The sequence below is a fragment of the Heptranchias perlo genome, chromosome 43 (assembly GCF_035084215.1).
Source record: "Heptranchias perlo isolate sHepPer1 chromosome 43, sHepPer1.hap1, whole genome shotgun sequence".
Lineage (NCBI taxonomy): Eukaryota > Metazoa > Chordata > Chondrichthyes > Hexanchiformes > Hexanchidae > Heptranchias > Heptranchias perlo.
Window position 1 is genome coordinate 7,917,395 of NC_090367.1, and position 10,370 is coordinate 7,927,764.

The following is a 10,370-nucleotide window of genomic DNA, read 5'->3' on the forward strand; positions in this document are numbered from 1 at the left end:
GCCATTCGGCCCATCATGCCCGTGCCGGCCCTTTGAAAGAGATCTCCAATTAGTCCCCGTCGCCTCAGCAAATTTTTCCCCTTCAAGTATTTTTCCAATTCCCCTCTTGAAAGTTATTATTGAATCTGCTTCCACCGCCCTCTCAGGCAGCGCATTCCAGATCATCACAACTCGCTGCGTAAAAAAACATTCTCCTCGTCTCCCCGTCTGGCTCTTTCACCAATTATCTTAAATCTGTGTCCCCTGGTTACCGACCCTCCTGCCAGTGGGAACAATATCTCTCCGTCTACTCTATCAAAACCCCAGGGCCGCGAAGGACGGGCAATGATTGCCGGCCTTGTCAGCCATCCTGAGGCCAAATAGAACACTAAAAAAAAAGAGCAGGTGCGTCAAGGGCTGGGACGAGGACTGGGCGGCGATTCCCTCCGCAGTCAAATAGCCCGGTGGTGCTCACCACCAACAGGCTCACACTTTGGGAATGGTAAGGTGGATGAGCTATTGAAGGCTGCTTCAGGCCTGTAGAATTTGTACCTCGGTAAGAGTCGATGCTGAGAGGAGGTGAGGGGGAGGAGATTACATCCGAATGATAAGGTACAACACCAGAGGGGGGGCCTAGAGGTTTGAGGCTGCTCTTGTGGCAAGTCGCCCCTAGGCTCGGCAAAACTGGGGGGGCGAACCCCAATAAATGAACTAGCCCCAGACCCAAAATGTCAGTCATGGCTCAGTGGGCCTCTCCCTCTCTCTCTCTCGCCTCTGAGTCAGGAGGTCGTGGGTTCGAGCCCCCTCTCCAGAGACTCGAGCCCCATAATCCAGGCCCGACACTCCCGGTGCCGGTACCGAGGGAGTGCCGCACTGTCGGAGGTGCCGTCTTTCGGATGAGACGCTGAACCGAGGGCCCCGTCTGCCCCCTCTCGGGTGGGTGTGAGGAGAGAATGGTGTTGGTGTGGAGAGAGAAAAGGATGAGGTGAGTGAGTTTGGGGTGAGATAGAGAGGTGTGTCCTTGCGATGGAAGGAGGGGTGGGAGTGGGTGAAAGGTGCTGTTGAGAGAGATGAAGAGCTGTACTGTGAGGCCATTGATTCTCCTCCTGCATCGAAGCCCGGTCCTGGGGTGAGGCTGGTGTTCTGTCCAATCCATGCCCAGACACCACCGTCACCCAGTGTGGGACCAGGGGGGCGAGACCTCCCTTTACCTAGGCCCCAGGCCTCCCCGCGGGAACCAATAGGCGGGCAGCCGGTCAGATCGTGCTAAAGCGAGGCCCAGGAGTTAATATAGCCTGGGCCTCATGCAGCTGTCGTCATGGCAATTGCCCACTTGCCCCACCCCTCCCCCGCCTGAACTAGCCACACCCGAGTTAATGTCTGTCTCACTCTCTCTGTCTGCCTGTCTCTCACTCTGATTTTCTATTTTCCTCCCTCTCTCTCTTTCTCCCTCTCTTTATTTCTCTCTCTCTCTCACTCTCTTTCTTTCTCTCTCTCGCTCTCTTTCTCCCTCTCTTTCTTTCTCTCTCTCTCACTCTCTTTCTCCCTCTCTTTCTTTCTCTCTTTCTCCCTTTCTTTCTTTCTCTCTCTCTGTCTGTCTCACTCTCTCTTTCTCCCTCTCTGTCTGCCTGTCTCTCACTCTGTCTTTCTATTTTCCTCTCTCTCTCTCACTCTCTTTCTCCCTCTCTCTCTCTTTCTCTCTCTCTTTCTCTCTCTCTCTCTCACTCTCTTTCTCCCTCTCTCTTTCCCACCCTGTCTTTCTATTTTCCTCCCTCTCTCTCTTTCTTTCTCCCTCTCTTTCTCTGTCTCTCACTCTCTTTCTCCTTCTCTTTCTTTCTCACTCTCTTTCTCTCACTCACTTTCTCCCTCTCTTTCTCTCTCTCTCTCTCACTCTCTTTCTCTCTCTCTTTCTCTCTCTCACTCTCTTTCTCCCTCTCTCTCTCTCACTCTCTTTCTCCCTCTCTCTCTCCCTCTCTTTCTCCCTCTCTCTCTTTCTCTCTTTCTCTCTCACTCTCTTTCTCCCTCTCTCTCTCTCACTCCTCTTTCTCCCTCTCTCTCTCACTCTCTTTCTACATCTCTTTCTTTCTCTCTCTCTTTCTCCCTCTCTCTCACTCTCTTTCTCCCTCTCTCTCTCACTCTCTTTCTCCCTCTCTCTCTCCCTCTCTTTCTCCCTCTCTCTCACTCTCTTTCTCCCTCGCTCTCACTCTCACTCTCTTTCTCCCTCTCTCTCACTCTCACTCTCTTTCTCCCTCTTTCTCTCTCTCCCTCTCTCACTCTCTTTCTCCCTCTCTCTCTCTCACTCTCTTTCTCCCTCTCTTTCTTTCTCTCTCTCTGTCTCGCTCTCTCTCACTCTCTTTCTCCCTCTCTCTCTCTCTCCCTCTCTTTCTCCCTCTCTCTCTCACTCTCTTTCTCCCTCTCTCTCTTTCTCTCTCTCTCTCACTCTCTTTCTCCCTCTCTCACTCTCTTTCTCCCTCTCTCTCTCTCTCCGTCTCTTTCTCCGTCTCTTTCTCCCTCTCTCTCTCACTCTCTTTCTCCCTCTCTCTCCCTCTCTCTCTTTCTCCCTCTCTCTTTCCCACCCTCTCTTTCTATTTTCCTCCCTCTGTCTCTCCATCTCTCTCTTTCTCCCTCTCTCTTTTCTTTCTATCTCCTTCTTTCTTTCCCTCAGCTTTACCCTCTCCCCCCACTCCCCCTTCTCAGTGTTTCCCCCCCAATTCCCCCCACCGCAGACCCCACACTTGCCAAAAAACAGAAACCGACCCCAATTCTGACCCAACGAGAGCAAAGCTTACAATGGGCGGAGACCTGTCCCGACAGGCCCCTCACCCACCCCTCCGACCGATCGCACCCCCAGGGATCAGCCTCACCCCCACCCCCTCAAACAGCACTGGAAGACCATTGTAGCATCTCTCCAATCTAGCACTGAGCGCCTGTTATCGACGCCAACAGATACATCGAGGTCACAAAATGCAAACAGGCCATTCGGCCCAAACAGCCCCAATTGGCGTTTACTCTCCCACATGACCAAATGTCAAAATTGGATAGCCATGTGGTGAAGGATTGAATTTACGGCACAGAAGGAGGCTATTCGGCCCATCGTGTCCGTGCCGGCCGAAATCCATCCACCGATCCAACCTAATCGGGAATCTTGACAGAGTTTCTGCCTCAACCACTGGAAACAGCTTTTATCTACCCTGTCCCAACCTTCCAGAATTTTAAACACTCCTCCCATATCATCCCGTATTCTGCGTTCTCCATATCTCCTCTGTCCCCGTACCGAGCAGCACTGTAGTGCATCTGTGTTGCATCCTTTCCAAAGCCTCGATCTCCTTCGTATGGCTCGGTGGGTAGTATTCACGCTCTGGAGTCAGAAGGTCGTGGGTTCGAGCCCCGCTCCGGAGACTCGAGCCCCATAATCCAGGCCGACACTCCCAGTGCCGGTACCGAGGGAGTGCCGCGCTGTCGGAGGTGCCGTCTTTCAGATAAGACGTTAAACCAAGGCCCTATCTGCCCCTCTCAGGTGCATGTGAAGTATCCCACGGCCACTATTGGAAGAAGAGCTCTCCCCGGGTGTCCTGGGGCCAATATTTATCCCTCAACCAACATCACTAAAAAACGCGCGATCTGGTCATTATCACATTGCTGTTTGTGGGATCTTGCTGTGCGCAAATTGGCTGCCGCGTTTCCTACATTACAACAGTGACCACACTTTGAAACGGAATTGGCTATGAGATGCTTTGGGACATCCTGAGGTTGTGAAGGGGGCTATATAGATGGGAGTTCTTTCTTTATTAGTGTGGGGTCTGACAGGGCATGCAGTTCTCAAACCGAGATCTTATTAATGTTCTAAACAGGCTCATCAAGACTTCTAGGCTTTTATACACTCTTGATATAAAAGCTCGAAGTCCATTCGTTTTATTTTTAAGCCAAATTAAGCTGAGGTTCTGGCTTTAATGCTCCAAGAACCTCTCCCCAATACTCTCTGCTTGCCCACAGACCTGGACCTGCTCCGAATCAAACTTTCATTGGTAAAATACACCAGCTCACACTCAGTGACCGTCAATTTTACCTGCTGCAATATCCCATTGCATCTTCCTTCGGTGTTATAAAGAATTAAGTGTGCCCTTTATCTGGACACCACTCCCTCTAGCGTTATATTGCCAGAACTGTAACCTGTGGGACGCCCGTCCTGACTTCCAGCCAGTCTGAGAAACTGCCCCTTAACTCTTCTCTCAGGTTTGTCAAACTTGATTGTCTCTTTGTTTTAATAAGTGCGGCCATTTCATCCCGAATTAAAGACATCGGAATTTTCCCCACCGCAGCCGTTAAATGAACTGGCCTGTAATTACCCAGATTACCTCAGCCTCACTATTTAAAAAGGGTTTGACACTGGCCATTCTCCAGTCTCCCAGTGCAGGGCTCCCTCAGTACTGACCCTCCGACAGTGCAGCGCTCCCTCTGTACTGCCCCTCCGACAGTGCAGGGCTCCCTCAGTACTGACCCTCCGACAGTGCAGCGCTCCCTCAGTACTGACCCTCCGACAGTGCAGCGCTCCCTTAGTACTGCCCCTCAGACAGTGCAGGGCTCCCTCTGTACTGCCCCTCCGACAGTGCAGGGCTCCCTCTGTACTGCCCCTCCGACAGTGCAGCGCTCCCTCTGTACTGACCCTCCGACAGTGCAGGGCTCCCTCTGTACTGCCCCTCCGACAGTGCAGCGCTCCCTCAGTACTGACCCTCCGACAGTGCAGGGCTCCCTCTGTACTGCCCTTCCGACAGTGCAGGGCTCCCTCTGTACTGCCCCTCCGACAGTGCAGCGCTCCCTCTGTACTGACCCTCCGACAGTGCAGGGCTCCCTCTGTACTGCCCCTCCGACAGTGCAGCGCTCCCTCAGTACTGACCCTCCGACAGTGCAGGGCTCCCTCTGTACTGCCCTTCCGACAGTGCAGCGCTCCCTCAGTACTGCCCCTCCGACAGTGCAGCGCTCCCTCTGTACTGACCCTCCGACAGTGCAGCGCTCCCTCAGTACTGCCCCTCCGACAGTGCAGCGCTCCCTCAGTACTGACCCTCCGACAGTGCAACGCTCCCTCAGTACTGACCATCTGACAGTGCAGGGCTCCCTCTGTACTGACCATCTGACAGTGCAGGGCTCCCTCTGTACTGCCCCTCCGACAGTGCAGCGTTCCCTCAGTACTGCCCCTCCGACAGTGCAGCGCTCCCTCAGTACTGCCCCTCCGACAGTGCAGCGCTCCCTCAGTACTGACCATCTGACAGTGCAGGGCTCCCTCTGTACTGACCATCTGACAGTGCAGGGCTCCCTCTGTACTGCCCCTCCGACAGTGCAGCGCTCCCTCAGTACTGACCCTCCAACAGTGCAGGGCTCCCTCTGTACTGCCCCTCCGACAGTGCAGCGCTCCCTCAGTACTGACCCTCCAACAGTGCAGGGCTCCCTCTGTACTGCCCCTCCGACAGTGCAGCGCTCCCTCAGTACTGACCCTCCAACAGTGCAGGGCTCCCTCTGTACTGCCCCTCCGACAGTGCAGCGCTCCCTCAGTACTGACCCTCCGACAGTGCAGGGCTCCCTCTGTACTGACCCTCCGACAGTGCAGGGCTCACTCTGTACTGCCCCTCCGACAGTGCAGCGCTCCCTCAGTACTGCCCCTCCAACAGTGCAGGGCTCCCTCTGTACTGCCCCTCCGACAGTGCAGCGCTCCCTCAGTACTGACCCTCCGACAGTGCAGGGCTCCCTCTGTACTGCCCCTCCGACAGTGCAGGGCTCCCTCAGTACTGCCCCTCCGACAGTGCAGCGCTCCCTCAGTACTGACCCTCTGACAGTGCAGCACTCCCTCAGTACTGACCCTCCGACAGTGCAGCGCTCCCTCAGTACTGACCCTCCAACAGTGCAGGGCTCCCTCTGTACTGCCCTTCCGACAGTGCAGCGCTCCCTCAGTACTGCCCCTCCGACAGTGCAGCGCTCCCTCTGTACTGACCCTCCGACAGTGCAGCGCTCCCTCAGTACTGCCCCTCCGACAGTGCAGCGCTCCCTCAGTACTGACCCTCCGACAGTGCAACGCTCCCTCAGTACTGACCATCTGACAGTGCAGGGCTCCCTCTGTACTGACCATCTGACAGTGCAGGGCTCCCTCTGTACTGCCCCTCCGACAGTGCAGCGCTCCCTCAGTACTGACCCTCCGACAGTGCAGCGCTCCCTCAGTACTGACCCTCCGACAGTGCGGCGCTCCCTCAGTACTGACCCTCCGACAGTGCAGCGCTCCCTCAGTACTGACCCTCCGACAGTGCGGCGCTCCCTCAGTACTGACCCTCCGACAGTGCGGCACTCCCTCAGTACTGACCCTCCGACAGTGCAGCGCTCCCTCAGTACTGACCCTCCGACAGTGCAGCGCTCCCTCAGTACTGACCCTCCGACAGTGCAGCGCTCCCTCAGTGAATGAGGAGGGAGCAGCGAGTAGGTGAGGAGGGGGCACTGGGTGATTCACAGAGCACGAGGGAGTGGGGGAGGGAGTGAGGTGGGGGCTCTCTCCCTGCAGAGGCTGAGGCGAAGTCTGCCAATGGCTTTGGAGTCATGTGACGCAGAAGTCATGGGTACGCCCCTGATAAGAAGGACGTTGGTGGGACATCGTAGCTACGTGCAGGCTCTGAGGTCAGTCTCCGAGGATGTGGGGCAACTGAGGGGCATGACTCTGGAGTCTACAGCTCTCATTTGTGGCAAAATCATGAGAAGGGTTTGCGAATACCAATGGAGTGAGCTCTGGTCTCCATATTATAAAAAGGATACAGAGACACTGGAGAAGGTGCAAAAAAAGATTTACAAGGATGATACCAGAACTGAGAGGTTATAACTATCAGGAAAGATTGAACAGGCTGGGACTCTTTTCTCTAGAAAAGAGAAGACTGAGGGGTGACCTGATGGAGGCCTTTAAGATTATGAAGGGGTTCGATAGGGTAGATGTAGAGAAGATGTTTCCAATTGTGGGGGAGACCAGAACTAGGGGGCCATAAATATAAGATAGTCACTAATAAATCCAATAGGGAATTCAGGAGAAACTTCTTTCCCCAGAGAGTGGTGAGAATGTGGAACTCACTCCCACAAGGAGTAGTTGAGGCGAATAGAATAGATACATTTAAGGGGAAGCTGGATAAACACATGAGGGAGAAAGGAATAGAAGGATAGGCTGATAGGGTGAGATGAAGTAGGGAGGGAGGAGGCTCGTGTGGAGTAGAAACACCAGCATGGACCAGTTGGGCCGAATGGCCTGTTTCTGTGCTGTAGTCTCGATGTAACTCACTGGGGACTTGCAGCAGGTCCCCGGCTTAGGAGTGGGCCAGGCACCGGCTGGTTGCCCCAGCTCCAGGGGAGCGCAAGATGTAGCGACAAGAGAGGGAGAGGATAGGGAGCCGTCTGCCCAGCCACTTCCTGACCCCGGCGGTGTGAATCCTGCGGCTGTCTCTCAGGGACCTCCCGTTAGACCAGCCAGGGATGGTAGCAAGTTCCACATTCTCACCACTCTCTGGGTAAAGAGTCTTCTCCTGAATTCCCTATTGGATTTATTAGTGACTATCTTATATTTATGGCCCCCTAGTTCTGGTCTCCCCCACAAGTAGAAACATCTTCTCTACGTCTACCCTACTGAACCCTTTCATAATCTTAAAGACCTCGATCAGGTCACACCTCAGCCTTCTCCTTTCTAGAGAAAAGAGTCCCACCCGTGTAATCAGTGGGGACACAGATCCAGGGCCTGATAGGCCAGCCTGATCCCACACTCTCTCAGGACAGCACTATATGCCAGGATTCAGGACTCTTCCCCCACCTCCCCGCCTCCTCAGAGCACCAGGTCAGTCAGACACGAGAGGCGACACCAGGCTGTCCAGGAACTACAATACCATCCCAGGAGCGATTATCAATCAAAATTTGACACCCAGCCACATAAGGAGATATTAGGACAGGTGACCAAAAGCTTGGTCAAAGAGGGAGGTTTTAAGGAGCGTCTTAAAGGAGGAGAGAGAGGCGGAGAGGTTTAGGGAGGGAATTCCAGAGCTTAGGGGCCCAGGCAGCTGAAGGCACGGCCGCCAATGGTGGAGCGATGGAAATCAGGGGATGTGCAAGAGGCCAGAATTGGAGGAGCGCAGAGATCTCGGAGGGTTGTAGGAAGTTGCAGAGATAGGGAGGGGGGGGGCGAGGGCCATGGACGGATTTGAACACCAGGATGGGAATTTTAAATTCGAGGTGTTCCCGGACCGTGTCCCAATGTAGGTCAGCCAGCACAGGGCGGGTGATGGGTGAACGGGACTCGGTGCGAGTTAGGATACGGGGGGGGGGGCAGAAAGGGTGTTTGGAACGAATTCTGGCGATGCAGCCAACCCGACCAGGAGTAAGCTGCCGCCCCCCCAACCCCGCCGCGAGATCAGGGGCGTCTCAGTCCCGTGACCTGTCGGTAGAGCAGAGTAGGGCCTCCAGCGAGACTGGCACTCGGGTGGCACCTAGGCGTGGCACCGTAATAGGTGACGGTAAAGCATGTGTCCCACCCAGAGGAAGCACAGGCCGAGAGGGCCTCCCACCGAGCGATGGCTCGCTACCAAATACGGTGCTCCATTTGCTTCCTCCAGCGACTTCCTAAATTGCATTGCCGTCCCCTTGGCAACCGGCCATAGGTCTGCTCCTTCCACCCACCAGGTGGCAGCACCAAGCAATATCTGGCTAAAGCAGGAACCCTCCAACGCTGGCTCGGTGGGCCTCTCTCGCCCCCCGAGTCAGAAGGTCGTGGGTTCGAGCCCCACTCCAGAGACTCGAGCCCCATAACCCAGGCCCGACGCTCCCAGCGCCGGCGCTGAGGGAGCGCCGCACGGTCGGAGGCGCCGCCTTTGGGACGAGACGTTAAACCGAGGCCCCGTCTGCCCCTCCCAGGTGGACGTGAAAGATCCCACGGGCCGCGATTGGAAGAAGAGCTCTCCCCGGGGTGTCCTGGTTAATATTTATCCCTCAACCAACGTCACTAAAAAAAAACAGATGATCTGGTCTTTATCCCACTGCTGTTTGTGGGATCTTGCTGTGCGCAAATTGGCTGCCGTGTTTCCTACGTTACATCAGTGAGCAGAGTTTATTGGCTGTAAAGTGCTGAGGTCATGAAAGGCACGCTAGAAATGTGGGTTTTTCTTGTAAAAAGAGGTTTTATTATATTTTGTTTGAGTAAAAGATTATAATTTTAATGCTGATAATGTCAGTGGGAGGCTGGACTGATTGGGGGAGGTTACCGAGGTTACCAGTTTGAAGCAGCAGAATCAGAATCGTGATGCCATGTTTCGTAGGAACAGGAGGAGGCCATTCAGCCCCTCGAGCCTGTTTCGTAGGAACAGGAGGAGGCCATTCAGCCCCTCGAGCCTGCTACACAGGAACAGGAGGAGGCCGTTCAGCCCCTCGAGCCTGCGACACAGGAACAGGAGAAGGCCGTTCAGCCCCTCGAGCCTGCTACACAGGAACAGGAGGAGGCCATTCAGCCCCTCAAGCCTGCTACACAGGAACAGGAGAAGGCCGTTCAGCCCCTCGAGCCTGTTTCATAGGAACAGGAGAAGGCCGTTCAGCCCCTCGAGCCTGCTACACAGGAACAGGAGAAGGCCGTTCAGCCCCTCGAGCCTGCTACACAGGAACAGGAGAAGGCCGTTCAGCCCCTCGAGCCTGCTACACAGGAACAGGAGAAGGCCGTTCAGCCCCTCGAGCCTGTTTCATAGGAATAGGAGGAGGCCATTCAGCCCCTCGAGCCTGTTTCATAGGAACAGGAGGAGGCCATTCAGCCCCTCGAGCCTGTTGCATTGGAAATATCACTTAGAATATCTTGGTTGGTGACAGCTCTAAGAAATATGATTAAAAGACTTGCCTTTCGATCACAATCCCAGGACACCCCAAAGTACTTCATAGCCAATGAAGTACTTTTGAAATGTAGTCACTGCTCTTCTTCCAATAGTGGCCGTGGAATCTTTTACGTCCACCTGAGAGGGGCAGACGGGGCCTCGGTTTAACGTCTCACCCGAAAGACGGCACCTCCGACAGTGCAGCACTCCCTCAGTATCGGCACTGGGAGCGTCGGCCTGGATTACGGGGCTCAAGTCTCCGGAGTGGGGCTCGAACCCACGACCTTCTGACTCAGAGTCGCGTGTGAGAGAGAGACTCACTGAGCCACAGCTGACACCATTAAGCAAGAGTTTGAAAGGGAAGAATAATAAAGGAAACTGTAGATTAGAGCAGTAACTACAGTTGAAGGACTAGCACCAGCATGGGCGCGAAGGGCCGAATGGCCTCTTTCTGTGCTGTAACTTCTATGGTTTACCCTATTCAGCTTTTGGAGGGCTGCCATGGGTATAAGATGATAATGAGAGTGAAAGACA